The following is a 20,475-nucleotide window of genomic DNA, read 5'->3' as shown; positions in this document are numbered from 1 at the left end:
TTGCTGCGGTTTTCCAGCGTGCTGACGACACGTTTTCTACTCGTTCGTCGTCATTCGCCGAAGAAGTTTTTTGAAGACTCTGTGTATTGTTGAGACTTTCCGTTGTGAACACGTGGAAAATTTTACGAAAGTGCAGTGTCGCAGGAAAAAGGCACAACGCGTCGAAAGGAAGGGCTGGCGGCGTGTTCAAAGCATCCTTGGCACGCCGAAGTGCCGTGTCTCTGTGCCTTCGCACGCTTGGATACCGACCAAGAACCGACGCCGTGTGTATGTGTTCAGCGAGTGCAATGTGCGTGAAGCTGTTCGTGCCTCTGGATCAGCGTCTTTTCCCCTCGCGGTTTAGGAACGAGCTTAATCCAGCGTCCACTAGCGACGGGAGATGGGGAGAAGGTACGTCTTTTTTTCGTCCTTAGACTATTTACACAATACCGTGCACAACAGCTCCTCATCACTGATCAGTGCTGGCTTATTATCAACCTACGCGACTCGCCTAATTGTAATTGGTCAACAGATTGCACACGACCATATCGGCCGCGCTTCAAAGATTTTCATTCTCGCCGTCTTGTACATTTGCTTTCGAAAACCCCCCTGGCTCCACGTACAACGTTGCCCTATTCGTGCTCCCACGGAATCTATTAGAGTAGATTTGGGACATAGCCATGGTTAATATAGTACATAAGAATACGTACAGATCTCCCCCTTTTATTGATAGCAACTCACCGGAACAGCTGGACGATCCAGAACTCCGTGGCCGATATATATATAAATGATCTAAAGGCATCTACGCGCGACACACGTTCAGAACTTTGGCGCGGCGTCAATTCTTGACCGGTATCCAAGCGTGCGAAGGCACAAAGATGCATCACTCGGCGTGCCAAGGAAGCTTTGATCACGCCGCGGCACCGGCGACACGTTTTCGACGAGTTGTACCTTTTGATACGGCTTCACGCACATTGCACTCGCTAAACACATTCACACGGCGTCGGTTCTTGGTCGGTATCCAAGCGCGCGAAGGCACAGAGACACGGCACTTCGGCGTGCCAAGGATGCTTTGAACACGCCGCCAGCCCTTCCTTTCGACGCGTTGTGCCTTTTTCCTGCGACACTGCACTTTCGTAAAATTTTCCACGTGTTCACAACGGAAAGTCTCAACAATACACAGAGTCTTCAAAGAACTTCTTCGGCGAATGACGACGAACGAGTAGAAAACGTGTCGTCAGCACGCTGGAAAACCGCAGCAAAGGCTAGCAAAAACGGCAAATCGTATCCCAAGCGAGTGACGCCCGGTGGCTTCACTTGCGGGAGCGGCAAGCGCGATCCAGCAATTGTCATTGAGATCAGTGGTCGAACCGGTCGAATTTGGTGAAAAGGTCGAAGGTTCGTCGAACCGGTTCGACCCAGTCGAACCCCGAAAGTTCGACCAAAAAATCTGGTTCGACAAAAGTTCGCGACACCCCTAGTTGTATGTCTTTGGGGAAGTACAGAATCCGGATACAAGTCTACCAAAGAAAGAATCCTTTTGATTGGCTAGTACTTGAGACGCGACCCTACGGCGGAGATTTCGTTCTTGGGGACGTGCTGAACATCGGGCATGAACCACCTCGCCATTCGATCTTGCATGATGCTCCCCGTGCTGCTGGTCTGCGTCCTCGTTGCCGTGTGTACGGATGCCTGTCCTACGCCCGAAATCCCCAAGAACGGCAAGTTCATCCTTCGAACGCCGACGAAAGCTTTACTGACCCAGACGTCAAGCTACTTAACAGGAACGACCGTGGTCTACACTTGTGATGCGGACTTCGATCTAATGGGACCCCAGCACCGTCGCTGCCATGACGATGGCCTCTGGCACCCCGAAGGCTGCCGTTCTGCCTCTCCGACGTCACTGGCGGTCTCCCTGCTGTCCAGTCCTCGGCTTCCAACGTCGGCGGCGAGGTCTCCTTCGCAGTGGATGGCAACAGGAGCACCTGCGCCTCAACCAAAGTTGAGGATTCGCCATGGCTTGCTGTATACCTAAAAGATGTCCTCCCCATCACCGTGGTCAAGCTGAACTTTCTCGACGCAACGATGTCGTCTGCTGTCCACGTCCACGCCACCGTGCGCGTCGGTAACTCCACTAAGGCTTACGCTCATAACGCTGTTTGCAGCGTCTTCAAGGGTACTCATGCCAGCCAGTCCGTATATCTTCCCTGTCTAACAGCTGTTCATGGCCGCCACGTCAGCCTTCACCTGCACGGTACGGTGTCTTTGTCCGTCTGCGAGTTTGTGGCATCCTCCGAAGCGGCGCGCCCGGAGAAGTCAGTGAAGACCGTTTCGTTGCAGAGTTTTGACTACACCTACCCGTACGATGTTCTGGCACGTAGTGACCTCATAGGCGTGTGTATTGCTGTGTCCACCTTCATATTCGATGTTTCCTTGATCAGCGTGTCTGTGCACTGTAAAATTAAGTGCTCAGCTAAGTCTCATGTCATCGCAGAGCTTCGAGTTGTTGGAAGTGGGACCTCCGATCCAGGTCGAAATGTAAGCAAAGTTTCCGTAGAAGAGCTGATCTAATTCATTTTCTAGTCTGCGAGGTTATTTTTGCATTGTTACCCATCTAGTCATGTATTCGTGCGAATATTCTTCATACCTGTCTTAATGCGAGGCTTTCCTTGCCCACCATATATTTTGTTTTTTTTAGCATGTCCTGTAGACATAAACCTTTTCCATTCACTGCCAGTTTGAATTGTCCTGTTTTCTTTTTCTTATTTTATGGTTTTTTTAAGTTAGCATACGATAGTAAACTGTTACCACCACCAAATACCAGCCAGTTCATGTCAATCTGGTCCCGTTACCTAGAGTCTGTTAACGACGAGATGTTACGGTGGCGTCCTCCAGGGGCGTAAATCAAAGTCCGGGGGAGGAAGGGGGAGAGAGAGAGAGTGGCAACCATCTTAAAAGTACCTTCCCATATAGAAACCGTAACGAAAAAGAAAGAAAGCAGAAAAGAAACTAAACATGCCCAGTGAAAAGACGGTGAGAGTGCAGGCGAGCTGGTGGTAGCTAATCATGTCGTATTACACCTGAGACTGCGGTGGAAGAAATCGGAAGAACTTTCAGTAGAAGGAACAGACACAGAGAACGGACACAGAGAACAGACACAGAGAGCGGACACAGAGAACACAGAGAACAGACACAGAGAACGGACACAGAGAACAGACACAGAGAACAGAGGTTGGAGGTTTGGGAGAAGGGAATCGGGCGTTCGCTTTTGGACAATGCAGTTCCGAGGAACCAAATTCACACCCAGTCGTCAACACAACCGCCTCACCAGCGGTCCAGCACTCGTTCTCTGAAAATGATAATAACGTTCCTTTTGACGCTTTGTGTCCTGTACCTGTGTGAGCATGCATGCAAGCATTCGTGTCTGTGTGACGCTTTTGGCCTTCGAAGGAAGGTTTTCGACTTCGACGAGTGCCTTCTTTCCTCCCCGTTCAGTTCGCTCTATTTTAATCAGGGCAGCTCATTATTGGTACGGACGATTCACAAAAACACCGGCCATGAGCGGTGGTGGTCACCCTCTCAAGAGGTTGGAGGTTTGGGAGAAGGGAATCGGGCGTTCGCTTTTGGACAATGCAGTTCCGAGGAACCAAATTCACACCCAGTCGTCAACACAACCGCCTCACCAGCGGTCCAGCACTCGTCTCACCACCCAACACACCGGAAGAGTTACACTCGCTTTGAAAAACGCGCGTAGCGCCGCTAGCGGAGGAGCTGGCGTTCGTCAGTGAGGCGCGCTCAGCAGCCTGCTGTGCCTTTTCGCGTGCGAAGCTGTGGCGGCGGAAGCGCGCACGGACGGAACTTTTGTTTTTTGAGCCGATAAGTTGAGGGTGACGTTGCATGAGTGCTGGGAGAGATTTAAGAAGGGCCTTTAGCTGTTCTCCGCTTCTTATATATTGAGTTTGAGTCGTTATTAGGGGTAATTTCTTTAGTTGTGGTCGAAAAGGCGGTTCGAGAAATTTTCCGAAAAGCAAGACGGCCGCCACCATAATTGCTCTCAGTGGGAAATTTGTTTCGCTCGTCGCTGTAAGCGTAGGACTGCTGGAACGATGATATTTGGAGGCGAGTGAGATGTTCACTAAGTTTGTGCACTAAGTGGGCCAAGTTTTATTAAGACAGCAGGTGTGAAAGTTATGGTTCTAACGAATAAAAAAATAAAGCTGTCAGGAATATCCAATATTGGATCCAAAATGTTGTGTTATAACCTGGCTGTGCGAAGTGCAGATTTGGACACACAGGTTCTTGGACATGACCGTAACTTGACACAACAGTTATAATACCAAAAATAGGTGGCATAGAGAAACCAGGTGGAAATTTGGTTTGGGCGGCGTAACTGAATGGGGAAACGGTTTTCACCGTGAAAGGGCTGTGAAGAGAATACCACTCGTCGTGGGAGATGGAGACTTTACGGGTAGAAAGAGAAGAGTGCACTGTACTTCCAGTTGAAACAACTTTACGAAAGCTGGCTTCAAAGCTGAGAAAACTAAGTTGCCGGCCAACACACGGTTTGGCCGTCAAAGGCTTTTGCGGTCAGCTGTTATGTAGTAATCTGGTTGTGCGAGGGGCTGATTTTTGGCACACAGGTACTTGGACAACCGTAACTTGACAAAACACTTACTATACCTAAAAGAGGTGGCATAGTTTAACCAGGTGGAAATATTTTGAGCGGCGTAACTAAATGGGAACCGGTTTTGACCGTCAAAGGCTGTCAAGAGAATACCAGTCATCATGGCCGGGAGGTGCACACTTTACAGGTAGGAAGAGACCGGTGGGGACGGTCCTTCCAGTTCGAACAACTTTGCAATAGGTAGCTCTAAAGCCGAGAAAAAAAAATTGTTGTCTACAATACTCGGGGTGTCAGCGTTTCCACATCCAGAAGGAGGTCGATCAAAAAGGAAAGCACACCACATAAACTTCTATACTCAAACATCGATTGTCCATTGATTCCAAGTTTCATTGTAGTTTTCCTTAGATTCATATTTGCCGCTTTTTGTACCGTCCGAATCTTTCTTTGTGAAGTACAGACTGCGTGCCATACTGGTCCGGAATTATCATCGACACGTACGATGAGGACGAAACTTCCTTGGAGGGCATTCCTTCAACGAAATTCGCACTGCATACCCGCGAGTGTGGGATGGCATTTCATTGGCCACAAACGACAGCAAACACGGGGTAAAGATCAGTTCAGAACGGGAGCCACTTCGCGCTGCAGTACCACCTAATGGCGAAATCGCAAGCCAAACCTCCTCCGAAGGCCTTCGGAACGCTCGGGACCGGGACCTTTGTACGCTCCCCGCTCGTCGGTGCCTGATCCCACTACCCCTTTCTAGTATGCGCCGCCTTTTCCACCGCTTGGTGGCGGATATGTCGACGGGTCATTTCTTGTTTCCGTACTTTATAAACTGCATTTGTTTCTTTTCTGATTTAAAATAGAGAACAAAAACTACTTTCATAAATAACTGAAACGGTTCGTGCCACTTATATTTTGTATTTAGACTAAAAAAAAGCTTTTAGCGGCTCTGACCAGCAGTAAGGCCAGGACCAACGTTACTAGAACCACTCAGTTGGGAAACTGAAATAGAGCCTGCTTTAAAAAAAGTGGCTCCGATCCGTACTCGAGAACCGAGCCAGGGATGGGCAGTATTTCAAATACAAGTATTTGAAATTAGTATTTCAAATACTTTGTGTATTTTGCATTTGTATTGAATTACAAATCGGGTAGTGTATTTGACGTGGGTATTTAAATACTAAAACGTGGGTATTTCAAATACACTTGTAATTAAATACAATTTTGTGGGCGAAAATACATCCCTCAAAACTACGTTCTGCACCGAATGCAGTGTCGCTCAATCAAGCACAAGCGTTTAGTGACTTCGTGATTGCGGGGCTAGTCCAGGGCAAGAATAGTGACGAAATCGACGTTCACAGGCAGACTGGCCAGACAGAGGCTTTCCACCAGATAGAGGCTTTCCACCAGATAGACGCTTTCCACCAGTTAGAGGCTTTCCGCCAGAAAGAGGTTTTCCACCAGAGAGAGGCTTTCCGCCAGAAAGGGGCTTTCTGCCAGAAAGAGGCTTTCCGCCAGAAAGAGGCTTTCCGCCAGAAAGAGGGTACGCACGCGATAAATACCCACCAGACAGGGGGTACCTTCCAGACAGGGAATATCCGCCGAGGAAGGACTACCCTCGACAAGACTACTCCAGTGGCAGCCGGCGTCCGCCTGGCGAGTCCGGTAAGGCGCAGGGACCCACCGGCGACGACGAAGACGACCCGTCAAGGTTCGACGAGTTCGCCGCTTGGAAGCAACTGACGCGTCCTCCGATCGCTGGTGGCTTCCCGGCGTCCTTCATGCCCATGGGCTTCGGCTATCCGCCTTTCAGAGGGCCTCAGTTTGGTGGAGGAGGGGGCGGAGGCCTAGGTCAAGGAATTGGGACGATTCTTCCGGTGAAGAAACCAAAGTTCAAGCTCTTGCTCGGCAAGGGCACATTTAGGTCTCCGCTTTCCCTGTTCGGGGGTGGCCAGCAGGGCTGGTAATGTCCGTGCAACTACTATCCACCTGCTGGGCGCTTTGTGACAACGGGTTTTCCCGGTTTCTGGGGAGGTGTGCCCGCCGGAGTCTGAACGTCTGTCGGAACCATCGAACTGCTCTATTCCAGTGGACGCCGTGGCGTTAAGTGGTACCTATACGGGCAATACTTGCACTCACTTTTTCTCAGCCTCCTTCGTGGGCCATTCCCACAAACAATTGGTGCTCCACTGTGTCTGTCCTTGAGCTGGGTAACAATTTTCTGTGCTTGTCTTTTGAATGGGTGTTCTCGTTTTTCTGAGTGTCTTAGTGTACGTGTGAATATTCGCTGAAGCCCACGTCTGTAAGATATCCTATTAAAATGCTTATAAAAAGATTTCCGTTTTAGCCTGTGCGCGCGACTATTCTCTGAGGAGGTTACCTAGCTGGTGCCTTAAATGTTCTCCCATTAAGCGCTTACGAGGGCTTTCGAAGTATTTCATGACTGCTCGACTACGAGTGCGCACGTCATGACTTTGTTCACAGTCACGACAGAAACGGTACCGCGATCAAATGAATTTACTGTTAAGCGCGGCCTATTCCACGCTTTATAACACAATTAATCATCCGCGTAGCGCTGATTTCCTCAAGCAAATATTTTAGAGGTTTGATAACAATAGAGCAACAGTCATCCATGATCCGCAAGCCATGACCTCCAGCGCTGCGGACTAAAATCGCGTTGCTCGCTCGACACTGGAGAGGCCGCGACTCGCAATTCATGTCAACTTACGGAGGTGAAAACAAGAGGAGATTATAGAAAAAGATGGTAAGGGTGCAGGCGAGCTGGTGAAATTAACCTGAGCCTGGGGTAGAGAAGAAGGTAACCGGACAGAAGCTCACCGGACAGAAGCTCACCGGACAAAAGCTCACCCGTTTTTTCACAGACCCGGACAAAAGCTCACCTCATTTTGTTTTGCTACCCGGCGAAACACGGGCTGAAATAAAATGCGGACGCGATTGACAATAAACCATTTTTAGGAGAACTTGTATCTCATCCCATGCAAAGGTGTCAACAGACAAGCCATAACAGAAAGCAAAGCAACGATTTCGGACCAAAATTTAGGTCACCGAAACTGAGTGGAGCTGATAATATCAAGCTTGCTTGACTCAAGGTATGCCGGAGCACCCCTGTGCCAGGCCCAAGAAACTTCGTGAACCGAAGTTTTTGAGCCCGAAGAGGGACCGAAGAAGCGAAGTTACCCTTCAGTGAACCTCGCTTTTTCACTGTGCTTATGTCACACTAAACGAGCACATAAATGTTAGGCACAATGTCTCTTCATTACTAATGCATGAGTTTTCTTGGGGTTCAGGGTAATATTTAAAGTGAATGGCTAAAAAAATTAAATTGTTTCCGTCATTGCGCGTAGTAAATGTGTTTGAAATGAAGGATTACCGCAAGGGTGACGTGAAAGGGAAACTGAAGCAAAACTGTAATATAAAAACCATTGAGTTGCGAATCTTTAGAAATATTTTGAAGGAACGGGAGTGTGGCCTTTTGGAAAAGTACAAGACAGTTGACCAACTTAGAAAGCTGTGCGGGATTTAGGATAGGCTGGCGTTCATTCCACCTCAACTTGTTTTCAAAAGACTAACCATCAGGGAAAAGTCTACCGGTGACATCGGCTACCTGCTGAACTACTTTGATTGCACGTATGTCAACGGCCACTTTCGTTATGCTTCTGTTCCTTCTGCGGCGGCACCCAGAGCGAATTCTTCCCTTCGCCTGGCTGTGTGCCTACGACGACCGGAGTTTCCCCGGAACGGTGGAATATATGTACGATGCCACTCTTCAAGATAAAGACTGGTCATACACCTGCGAAAAATCGAATACCAGGTTCCAAAAGTTTGTCGGCCACGCCGATTCAAGCGTCAAGAGGCTGATTGAATGCTTACAGCAAAATCAGGCGCTCGTTGCCACGGCATTGACACAAGCCCGAAGAGGTGAGCCCCCTGCGAAGTGGGTGCAAAAATACCACTCTGCACCTGCAGAATCGTCTTAAAAATATTTGCAAGGGCTACCAAATACATAGATCGAGATCTACCGAACTGCTGGAGCTAGTAGGGGACTGCATTCGCTTCTAGCCAATTGATAAATTAACTTGTTTTTTTTTACTATAATCAACAAACCGTGCGCCTGTCAGATTTAATTAATCGTTGCATTTTAGTGTCTCACGCATGCACCCAAGTTGTCCGCACTCGTGTTAAAACCAACATGATTTTTTCTCCAGGTGAGCTTTTGTCTGGGTCTGTGAAAAAAATGGGTGAGCTTTTGTCCGGTGAGCTTTTGTCTGGGATTCAGGGAATAAACTGCAAAACGTAGAAGGGACAGAAAATAGACAGGACGACGTCTTAAACTCAGCTAACTCGTTTATTTAGGGGTAATCTCCACCAACACAAAAGGACGAAGTCTATACAGTTCAGGCACCACAGTCTCCATCACACAATGCAATAACGTTGACAACCTTTACAGGTCGACGCGATAAGGTAACATCCATCCATTTTCAAACTTGAACAAAAACATCTCTTCCCCTACTATTCCAACACAGTTCATACTTCTGATGCATAACACGCCCTCTCCACATAAAAAAACACCACAACTGTATTTGGGTCAACACACGTAAAAAAAAAAAATATTTACAGCTTTTTTTTTGTTTTTCCCCTTTTTTTTTGTAAAAATACAAGCAGGGTCGCACTTTAAACAACCTAAACCGCACACTCAAAAACAACAAAGAAACAGTACATTTTTAGAAAGCTTTTCGAATTGCTTCCAAACTGTAGCGAAGCCTGACTTATGCAGTTGCCTAGAGACTTTATCCGCACGGTCTCCCTTACTCCTATCTTTACATAGTTCCTCTCTTTGTGTAATATTTCAGTCTCCGACCAGAGCGCCGTGCAGTTGTTACATTCATGAATATGTTTTGTGATTTCCGAGTTTTGTGCACTGTTCTTTACATTTCTTTTATGTTCGTTTAATCTATCATTGATGCAGCGTGACGTCTGTCCTACGTATTTAAATACACATGATGGCGATGTCATTCGTTTGTCAGCGCCGGGGAGAGAAAGAGAAGGAGCGGGAGAGGGTGACGCGTGTGATGCCTCCATTGATTCGAACCGCTGACGTCAGCACGCGTCAACCTCCCCCTCTCTCTTTGGCGCTGACAAACTGACAGACACGTCCGGGTTTTCGTCAAAACGAGCCCTTCGTTTTCATCGAAGTCACGCGCACAGCTGTCGCGGAGCCAGAGAGGAGGAGGCGCCGCGAAACTCTTCCCAGATAACTAAGCCGTTGTGCTGAATGAGATGGCTTAATCAGAAAAGGCCAACGCTGGACAGAGAATGGGAACGAGTACTGCGTCAGTGCTCGTTTTCGAGTGAAGTTTGAGCCGAATTGGGGGGGGGGGGGGGGGGGGGGGGTTGACGCAATCGTCGTGTCCAGCCTGTGCCCAGCGTTGGCCTTCTCTGCATTCGGGGGCAGCCGGCCAACAACGGCACGCCTTTCCGCATATGCACCACGGGCTATATTATTACATGCGCCTCGGAGATGGCACCGCGGGGGGGGGGGGGGGGGGTGCATATTTGCTTTTGCCGGTCTCCGATCCACGGACATTCGCTTCTTACGCAGCCGACATCGTCATGCGGTAGGAGCCCGTGGACGTTTCGTCAACTGCGGCCGTAGTTTCACGGAAAGTTATGCAGTCTAGTAAGCCCATGCACCGACCAATTATTTATTTACGTGCTACTGGTTTTGCCTTTTTGTGAGCCTTCTTTGATCAGTTGGTTGGCCGGCTGCCCCTGGATGCATTGGACTGGTGCGTGCGAGCCCTCAAGCGGGGTTCTTCGGGCGCTTTGTTTTGTTAAATAAAGTAGAATGCTTCGTTAGAGAATAAACACGTGCTTTAACGGAAGTTCCGTTAAAGCACGTGTTTATTACGTAACTCGTCTCGAGCACTGTTAACCTTTTCAAACAGATAACGAAGAGCTTTGAACCTTTGTTGTCCGGAATGGATATGACAGCATGACAAACTTTCTTGGATAATGTACAAAAAAAGCGGGCATTTAACAATTTAAGGCTACTCCAACCAGTTGAACGCTATCAATAGACGATAGCTGACGGAAAGTTTAATTAATGTCCGATTTCATGCGAAGCAAAACAAAGCAACAAAAAAACAAATTTCTTTCTTTTAACTTTTTTTTTTTTTTTGCGAGCGTACTTTGTTTACAAAACGTTTACTTGAATAAATTAACCATTGTTATTCTGCTAAACATAGAAAACTAATGCATTCACAATTATGGCCATATCAATTTTTACTTCCTTGCCTTTATCTTTCTTTTTTTTTAGAGCGCAGTTTTTAGGCGCCCGTTTCCGGCTTGAGCGGCGTCGCCGTCGCTGTCGGAGTAACCGCGCGTTGCATTATGGGAAATGTCCCATAATGCAACGCGCGGATCTCACTCGTGACCCGCGCGTTGCATTATGGGACGTTTACCATAATGACATCACTCACACATGACGTCACGAGTGACGTCACGACGGTCACGAGGGACGTTTCCCATGATAGAGGAGTAGATGAAGGGGGAGGAGGAGAGGGGGAGGGGAGGAGGAGGAGAGATGCCAGCTATCCGTTTTGCAAGCAAGTGATATCACCATTCTTAAATCACATAGAGGCACCTATGAGAACGTGGTGTACTAGTTATTCAAGTGGCCATCTACATGGGTACGGGTCTGTGCTGTGCTCATCGATCTTTGTGGCACGTCAGACGAAGTTCGTAAATTGTGTCCGTCCAGTTCGACAACGGCTTGCTCGTGGTAGCTCTGTATCTCTCGCCTACGGCACTCACCAAATATGTCGTACAAGACAAGGAAGAACTCCATACCAGTCATCCAGGGAAACATACTATGTGCAACGAGGGACCTGCACTCGCTGTTCTGCTGTGCCATCTCGCAGGAGCACGCTCGAGACTAATGCTGAGGAAATCAAAGACGCCGAGCAGTCTTCGACAGAGCCGACAGCAAGGTGGATGTCATCGAGAGTATCACGGGCTTCGTCAAAGTGGGGACTTTGACGCTGTCTTGTTCCTCCGCCTTGATCTTGCTGTCCTGTATCGTGGCACCGGCAGAACTTAGACAGAGTGGAGCTTCCAGATGTGAGCGTACTGCGCTGACATTTAGTCAGCGCAGTACGACATCACGCAGGTACGATGCTCATCCAGATCGAAACGGGCATGGCGGGATGTTGACCCAGGATCCCTGCGTTCTGCAGCGCGAGCAATTGATTCTTTGATTTGTAAGTACGGTTCATTCATCTGCACATATTTGTTTATATCCTCCTCGGAGACCACGTACGATGGTGTGAAGTGCCCGTGTTGTATATATTTATATATATATACAGGGTGTTTTTTTAAGCTTAACAAATTTGTTTAAGAGAAGCCGTGAAAGTTACACTTATGCCGCTTGTGGAGGTGAGTTATACGGCCAATGTGACATATTATAGGGGGCTAATCGTAACGATCAGTCGGCTAATTAATTCAAATTCGTTAATTAACTTTTAATTAATGAAAATATATGTGTGGTTCCAATAAGAAACTTGCTCAGCGTCATCGAAAACCACTAAATCAGTAATTTTCACAAAGACTTTGAGCGCGTGAGAAGCGTAGTAGTGCACTAAAGTTACCACTTGGGGAGCAGGTACAGAGCTACCGGTTGCGATAAGGCGCCCGCGCGATTTTTCCGTCTCTTATCTAGCCCCAGCCTTGTACCTGCTCCACGAGTGGTAACTTGAATACTATACTACGCTTCTCACGCGCCGAAAGTCTTTCTGAAAAGGACTGATTTAGTGGTTTTCGATGACGCTGAGCAAGTTTCTAATTGAAACCATATGTCTATTTTCATTAATTAACAAGTTAATTAACGCTTTTTTTATTAATTAAACGACTGATCGTCATGATTAGCCCCCTATAATATGTCCCCCTGGCCGTATAACTCCCCTCCACAAGCGGCATAAGTGTAACTTTCACTGCTTTTTTTAAACAAATCTGTTAAGCTTAAAAAAAACATCCTATATATATATATATATATATATATATATATATATATATATATATATATCCTTCGCAGATTGTTTAGCACGGTATATCGGAAAATCGAAATACCTCCAAAGAGGAGGAGGAAAGAAGGGGGGAGGAGGCAAAGGGGAGGAGGAGAGGGTACGGATGAGGAGGAGGGGCACACCCTCCCCTCAGTACCCTCCCCTCCTCCGGAGTTGTAAACGTCTGTCATTTTTTCTCAAAACTTTCAAAACTTCATGTTTCAGGAGGGAGTGGGGGGGGGGGGGGGGGGGGGGGTGGCCGAGGGGGGTGATGGGCTCATTACCGAACCGCAGCGAGCACGTGGAGCAATGGCTCGCGCTGCAGAACGCAGGGATCCTGGGTCAACATCCCGCCATGCCCGTTTCGATCTGGATGAGCATCGTACCGGCGTGAGGTAGTACTGCGCTGACTAAATGTCTCATCTGCAGAGGATAACAATGTCGCCGAACTCTGGCAGACTAACCTGGTGCTATCTAAACAACTAATAGTTTCCCCCTTAATTGGACGCCGCCGATAAATATCCGGCCCGCCACCGCCGCCGCCGCCGCAGCCGCCAACCGAAAACGACCCCCACGCCGCTGCCGGTCGATAAGTGACCTGCGCACTAGCCTCTCAGCCGTTTGATTTTATGTAATTTAAATTAATACAAAGATTGAAGCTAAGCATTTAATCATAACGTAAAAAAAATTGCCTGAAACAATTTTTAATTTGTTTAGGGTATTATAAACATAATTTTCGTACAGAAGATTGGCTGCACAAACCACTATTATTGCGAGAGCATTCGTCATGAGACTCACTATGCAGCTCACTGTGAATAGGACGATGCCCTTTTTGAGTAAACACTGTATTTTATTAATGATTTACGACGCAATCATTGACGTCAGCGCGACTACAGCGTGCCACTTCGAAAGTGAGTGATTGCTTCGTCTCTGTAATCGTTTAATGTTCAAGTTGTTTCCCCACCATCATTGCAGCTTTGTGTGTGTGTTTTGTCCTATCTCTGTGTAATCGTTTGATGTTCGAGTTGTTTCTCCATAATAATTTGACCTGTACCAATTAGCTCAACTCAAACAGATAATTGCTTCATAGCTTGGGCTAAACCAGCTAAGCTTCAAAATAACAACCCTTACTCATTTTGTGGGTTAAAAATCATGGTTGCCAGTTATCTTAAGCTTTATCTACAATCACAGAATACGCTTGTCCGTCCTCCACAAATGTTTAAACAGTTCGCGACAGAGCAGAGCAATATTACATTAGCTTTCTAACGCCGAATTTAACGCTGAGGAAGTCGCACTTTTAAATCATGATGATCAACAGTTGCGTCTGCTTTTGCACAAGCACCAGGATGACGGCGCCCACAACAATATCGGGAAACAGGGTTCCGATACTCTAAGCGTAGCTCATTTAGTGGCTCTAGGCGTAAATGTAAATCTGTGCGTACTGCCGCTCCGCGCATGCGTGGTGCGGGCTTATCTGTTCCTAGGGCGACGCCAAGGACGACGTCCTTGAGGACAACGTCAAAGACGACGCCTAGGCCGATATCTAGGACGACTTCAAGAACGACTTCAAGAACGACGACAAAGGCGAGGTCTAGGGCGACATCAAGGACGACCTCTCGGGGGACGTCGAGCATGCACGACGTCCGCATATGCATACGCCACGCATACGCCCTGCGCATTCGAAGCCAGATACCGTGTCGCGAAAACCGGGTGAAGTAGATAAAGAACGCTATCCCATTAATAGATAAAAAATGTAAAAAAAAAGATAGGTTCAGACATACTCTCGAAACCGCTCAAAACATTCAGCCAATCAAAACTCTCATAAGGCTTGTCCGCGTATTCAAACGATTTCCCATTCCCAAATTCCCAAAGGCGTTCTTCAGTGCAGGTCAACCTCTGGTTAGCCTCAGCTGTGCCGCGTGCCCTGCAGGTCGCCGTTCTGCACCGTACACACTTTCATCTGCGTATTCTGCGCTGAGCAGGATGAGTGCCTGTAAGTATTGGGGCTTCACATGTCCCGAGATATGCCACCATTTTTCTTCGAGACGCAAGCCCCCCCGCTTCCCTGAATTTGGCTTTTAGCATTGTGTCAAACGCCTCACATGTTCGCGTGGGACAAGCTAACAAAACATCGTTTCAAAACTGCTACAAAAAGGCTGGGAGCGCTTGCGTTTGCCGGGCGTAACTGACGCAGACATGTTTCATCTTGTAGCTGGCAGCTCAAGCGGTCCGCCTAGAATTACTCCGAGCACCCAGAGCAAAGTAAGTACTGTGAATTCCCATTTCCTTTTTTTTTTACCTCGAGTGAGTTCTTCCCTCGGGGTAAAATAGCGCTACGCGCCCGCGCGCGTGGCTACGCCATTGGCTTGGCCACGCGCTCCCCAAATGGTATTTCAAATTGCAGGAGACTGTACAGCTGCAATGAAAAAAGAGCACATGGGACCGATGACCGAAGCGGCAAAATCGCGACACGCGGCGCTATTGTTCCCGAGCGCGCCGATAGCGAGAGTGCCAGTCACGTTGCATGTCTCAACGTGGGGGTGGCCGGAACAAAATTGAGGGAGAAGTTAGCATTTAAAATGCGGGCTTTTGGATGGGCTGCTTTCTGTCGGCCACCCCTGTGATGAGATATGGAACGTGACTGTCATTCTCGTTATCGGCGCGCTCGGGAACAATAGCGCCGCGTCTCGCGATTTCGCCGCTCCGGTCGTCGGTCAGTTGTGCTACTACTTTTCCGTTGCAGCTGTGCATCGTATATATAGTACTTTACTTCAAGTACAATGTACCCCGTGTACTTACTACTTTGCTTGAAGTACAGCTTCCGGATTTTTTAACAATATCGCGCGAACGTCGACCGGCCAGTATATCAGCGCCTTATTGCGGCGTGAAACAGCAAGTCAGCGAGACTACCGGCTTGTGACAGGCAGCTACTGCTGCCTATCGCGTCAGCCTTTGCTCGTTGTAGCATTCGTGTTCCCTTGTTTTTCATTCTTTATGTTTGGACAAATTCTCCCTAGCAATGACTAGGCTATTTCCCGTCCACGCTGTTTCACTATTTTGCAGGAGTCATGCGCTCTAGGTACTTCACCATGACGTCTGCGTGGTTTTTAATAAATGGCGTCAATCAAGCTTCACAAATCTTTCGTGCACTAATGAACTGCTTTAACTTCTATTTCACTTCTGACACATAGCTGACAATTTATTCAGCTCGCTGAACGATATTCTGCCTGCCTGCAAAATTTCAATGATAAAGTTACTGCATTTCCTTAAAATGTTTGGTGAATGCGGAAGCTGGCAGACCTGAATTTTGGCAATCCTAGCGCCGCAGACGAGACACGATAACTAGAGGAGACAGGGCCAGCGCCGGGGGGAGCCGATACATAAGTTTGCCAGGGAATGGGCTTCACTTAGGCGTGAGCAGACGTCCTGGACCCTCCTTGTTATTTTGTTTCGAATTTCGCACATTTTTTGCTATACTGTTCACAAAACATTAAAACGGGTATTAAGCAACAAAAAAAAAAGACAACAGCTAAAAAAGTGAGCGTGACGCTGCGGTAATGCCCCCCCGGACGCGCGCGCAAGTTACGCGCGTCCGTGGGCAAGCAGCCTGGCCCTACTGCGAACGGCGAGCTTCTTCGCATGGCTCATGCCAAGCCAACGAGAGTGACTGCGGCGGAACTTCCAGCGGACCACCGGCGCAGCGTCGAAGCTTGCGTTATGCTGGGCGAGGGTCAAACACGTCGGAATAGGACGCACACCCTCGCAGCGCTCTAGTCTCTAGCCTAAAGTTTTATCAGTTTCAAGGTCTCCAGCTGGCGCAGCATGTACCGACGGCTACGTGCTCCGCTGTTCGCATTTCATTTGAGGCCGATTGTACTTTATCCAACACTGACCTTGTCCTGTTGCAAAGATGATCTGTTCCGTGTTGAGGCTAGGATTGCTTGAATATTGAAATTAACTTCCAGCATCCTTGTTTCTCTACCCCATTTCAGCACCTTTCTGGAGCAATCCCAAAAAGAATTTCGAGGGCACCGACCCGCACAAATCGTCTGGTCTGTCCTGGTTTGAAGCGTTCGGAGAGCCTCAAGGAGACCCTGGTGAGACGGTGCTGTTTGTTGAAAAAGTCAGAAGTCAGTCTTGTTAACTTAATTTGATCTCCGGGTTCTGCCTTCTATACAATATGTCCGCCCTGCTAAAAAAATTGGCTAGTTGCATAAAATGCCAATTATACCAAACGGCTAATTTCTTCATTATGAAAATTATTGTTGGAAACAATCGTCTCTTTAGCACACGCCACTCGTATAGGTGTCGGTGGAATGTGAGCTGCCACGGCGGCACCTAGGTAAGGTGCCAGCCTATAAATAACACATACTACCAATTACAGTGGATTTTCCCTTCTATGACAGGCAACGTAAATAAGACCGGTATGTGTAAAACTCTGAGTTCCAGCCGATGCTACTTTATGTTCCCGACCACTCTGACAGACGCCGTTGATCAAAGAATTCGAGCAATCTGTGCGTAGGATGTAAAACGAAAGGGATTGGCATGAATTCTGGTTGATTTCGAGTCAGAACTGACAGCTTTTCAAGGCGGTATGTGTAACGCTCGCTGTCCTTCAGCATCCCAGCTCTTTAAAATTCTGTGTTAGTATTGTGTCTAATCAATTGTGCTAATCAAAAAACAAACTAAAGGCACGCTAAACAAAAACAAAAAAACAGAGCACTACAAAAAGTCTCAAATATGTCGGGACACTTCATGCTTGCAGAATGAAATGGCACACACACACAGATGTCAAGAAAAGTTCAAACAATGTGTTTATTAAATAAACCTTCAATATTAAAATTAAGATTAAACCCTTAGCTGAAGAGACTCTGACAGGAAGGCATCTGGGTTCGAAATTTCACAAAGCAGACCTGAAAGTGAGAGAAAACACTTGTCACATTTTACGGAACGTTTAGAAACAAAGGTTCTACACTGCAAAACTTTCTGCACTACTAAAAGCACGTACCGGAGTAATCATAACTTTAGTATATAAAGAAAAAAGTTGCCTTTAACAGGATTTAGAATTGCAATACAGTCTAAAAAACAATTAAAACAACCATTAAAAAATTAGACGTTTACAAATCTCTGTAACGCAAAATTAAAGTGCAGCTCTTGAGGAGGAGGAGGGGAAAGTATGCCCCCCTCCTCCTCCTCCTCCTCCCCCACAGTTTCCCCGCTAAATTTAGCTGAAAAATTTATGCCCTGTGACCTCAACACTAATTCAATTCCCCTCTAGATTTAGTAGGGAATTGAATTTGAGTTGAAGACTTAAACGCTGAATGTAGCGTAATTACGCCGATGCCGACAAACCTGGGAACGGGCGCCTAAGAGCTGCACTCGAAAAGCTGCCACGTATACAACAATAGTAGTTTACGAAGTAGTCTGTAGTTTACTGTCCTTTACTATACGCCTCGCAAGTGGGCTCATTTTCGTCTTCTGCGCATAAGAAAGGAAGTAGCGGTGACGTCAGAACGCCGAGCCCTGATTGGCTGATCGCGACCCCCTATCCGAGCGTCGTCTGCTCCTTTGCAACGTCGTCTGCTCGCAACGTCGTCTGCATCTGTCTTACCTTTCCTGCGACTTTCGGAAGTGCAGGTCTTTACGAGCGAGCTCGACTTCGCCTTTCACAGAGGGCAGACGAAATAATTCGAGCGGTACGTTGTTTTTGTCTAACAACTAGCAGACGCGCATCAAGGAGGGAAGTCAAAGCACTCACTGGCGAGGTATCCCGAGGCGCCGAGGTTTGTTTGCTAAGAACCGAGAGTGAGCGTGTTAGTGTCCGTAAGTTCCCTCCCAAATACTTTTTCCCTCCTTTCCTGTGCGGCGAGACCCCTCATTCTTTAACGGCGTCGGCGGGTTGGCGCAGTTAACGTCGTCTGCTTTACGTCTGCTAGTCAAAGCGATGGCTGCTTTACCTTTCCTGCGTCTGCCGGAGATTCACCGCTTCTTCACCGGCGAGAGTCACCGTTGCCTCGGAAAACAAGGAGATAACAAGAGGAAGAAATTGACCTCTTAATCTAAAACTGAGGTCAGCGATCAAAGTATAATACGGGGAGGGTTCACAAGGGTCGCGCGGGCATATTCCATTCAGCACGCCAGCCGGTCGTGGGCAGACGGTCGCCGAGTCGCGGAGTGCCTGCTAGGCCTAACTGCAAAGCTCGCTTCGTCGCGTTCGGTGGAATCATGGACGTTGGAGCTTTTCCCGGGTGTTTGTGGATCCAGCGTTCTTGTTCGTCGTGATCTGTTTCAAGTACTTTTTACTTTTTCCTTGCTGCTTGAAGTCGGGACGCGTGAGAAGCGCACCTAGAAAAATAAACGTCCGTGGGTCGTCGCGACAGCGACGGTGTCGGCCATGTTGATTTGATCGTAAGAAGTGCGTAAGACAGCTTCGGAGCTGTCGCAGGATTTCGTCGTAACCTGCGCAAAACTTACGAAAATTTCGTTTCGTGAATACGAATTTGTTCTTAAGTTTTGTCGAACGCCCATTTTTGGCGTAAGATCGTTTCGTGAATCTGGCCTCTGCGCTTCCGAAAGTCGCAGGAAAGGTAAGGCAGACGCAGACGACGTTGCGAGCAGACGACGTTGCAAAGGAGCAGACGATGCTCAGATAGGGGGGCTCGATCAGCCAATCAGGGCTCGGCGTTCTGACGTCACCGCTACCCCCTGCGCAAGAAGCAGACGAACTTGCCCTCCGCATAAGAGCTGCTCTTCAGAATTTGGCCATGAAGAAAATCTTTTCGCACAAAAAAGTCTTGCAAAGAAACTACAAATTTTCAAAGATAAATTTTTACATTTTGCAGCGTGTCACCATCCCAATGTGTCCTCAACAAATTATAGAAACAATTATCAACTGTGAAAGCAAAGCTTTCAGGCTAGGTGGCACAAACTACTACCCATTACAGCGGGTGCAGCTAATACCATGCATCCATCCGAACAAGCGACTGTCCACAAAAAGATCAAGACACCCACCCATGACATCGCAATACTCTGCGAACGACTGGCACGGCAGCAGTTGCTCCTCGAAGTTCCTGAGCAGCTTGTCCCCCAACTCCAGCATGGGCTGGTCGCTGTGGCGGATGTACTCGGCCAGGGCAACAGACCAGCCGTCCTCGTTCGTGCACGACACCTTCTGCAAACAAAGATTCGCCTGGCGTCAACAAAACTGCCCAACTGTGGTATCCTTCGTGTGCAAGGATAACTATTAACCACACGAAAGAATGACAGCTCACGGGTTTTTTTTCTGCCTAAAGAAATTACTAAAGGAAGTGCTAAAGGTGCTCATACATTCTCTAAAAAATTTTAAAAGCTAAAAATATGAGGCGATACAATTTTACTTTAGTTTATCAAAAAAAAAAAAAAAAACACTCATCCAGCGTTTTTTGTTTTTTTTTAAGAATGTTTAGTTTTTTGAAGTTCTGTTTCTTAGGAAACACGAAATAGTTTCCATAAAATGAGTGCTGAAGAATCCAGAAACCTTCCTTTCTTCAAGGAACGCTAGTTTATCGTTTTAGAGCGCAGCTCTCAGGCGCCCGTGTCTGGCTTGAGCAGTGTCGGCGTAACCGCACGGTGCATTATGGGACGCGTAACGTCGCTGGTGACATCACTGATGACGTCACACGTGACGTCACTGATGATGTCATCAGTGACGTCACTAGCGGAAAAATTCCCCGCTAAATCTATAGGAAAAAATTCCCCGCTAAAGTTAGGAGAAAAAATTGCCCTGCTAAATTCCCATCAAATTTACACGCG

General features: G+C 47.7%; 1 long non-coding RNA gene across 2 annotated transcripts; it reads right to left on the bottom strand.

Moving 5' to 3' along the window:
• Positions 1 to 17,475: 17,475 nt before the first annotated feature.
• LOC120836554 lies at positions 17,476 to 20,215 on the bottom strand. Of its 2 annotated transcripts, XR_006078065.1 has the most exons (3): positions 20,201 to 20,215; positions 19,696 to 19,855; positions 17,476 to 17,597 (listed from the first exon to the last, which is right to left on the bottom strand). It is a non-coding gene; the product is annotated as an uncharacterized LOC120836554 (long non-coding RNA). The 2 variants fall into 2 exon arrangements; XR_005714686.3 differs by lacking the exon at positions 20,201 to 20,215 and having other exon boundaries at positions 19,696 to 20,059.
• Positions 20,216 to 20,475: the final 260 nt, after the last annotated feature.

The sequence above is a fragment of the Ixodes scapularis genome, unplaced genomic scaffold (genome assembly GCF_016920785.2).
Source record: "Ixodes scapularis isolate PalLabHiFi unplaced genomic scaffold, ASM1692078v2 PGA_scaffold3__209_contigs__length_174095766, whole genome shotgun sequence".
Taxonomy (NCBI): domain Eukaryota; kingdom Metazoa; phylum Arthropoda; class Arachnida; order Ixodida; family Ixodidae; genus Ixodes; species Ixodes scapularis.
This window is presented reverse-complemented; position numbering and strand designations above follow the sequence as displayed.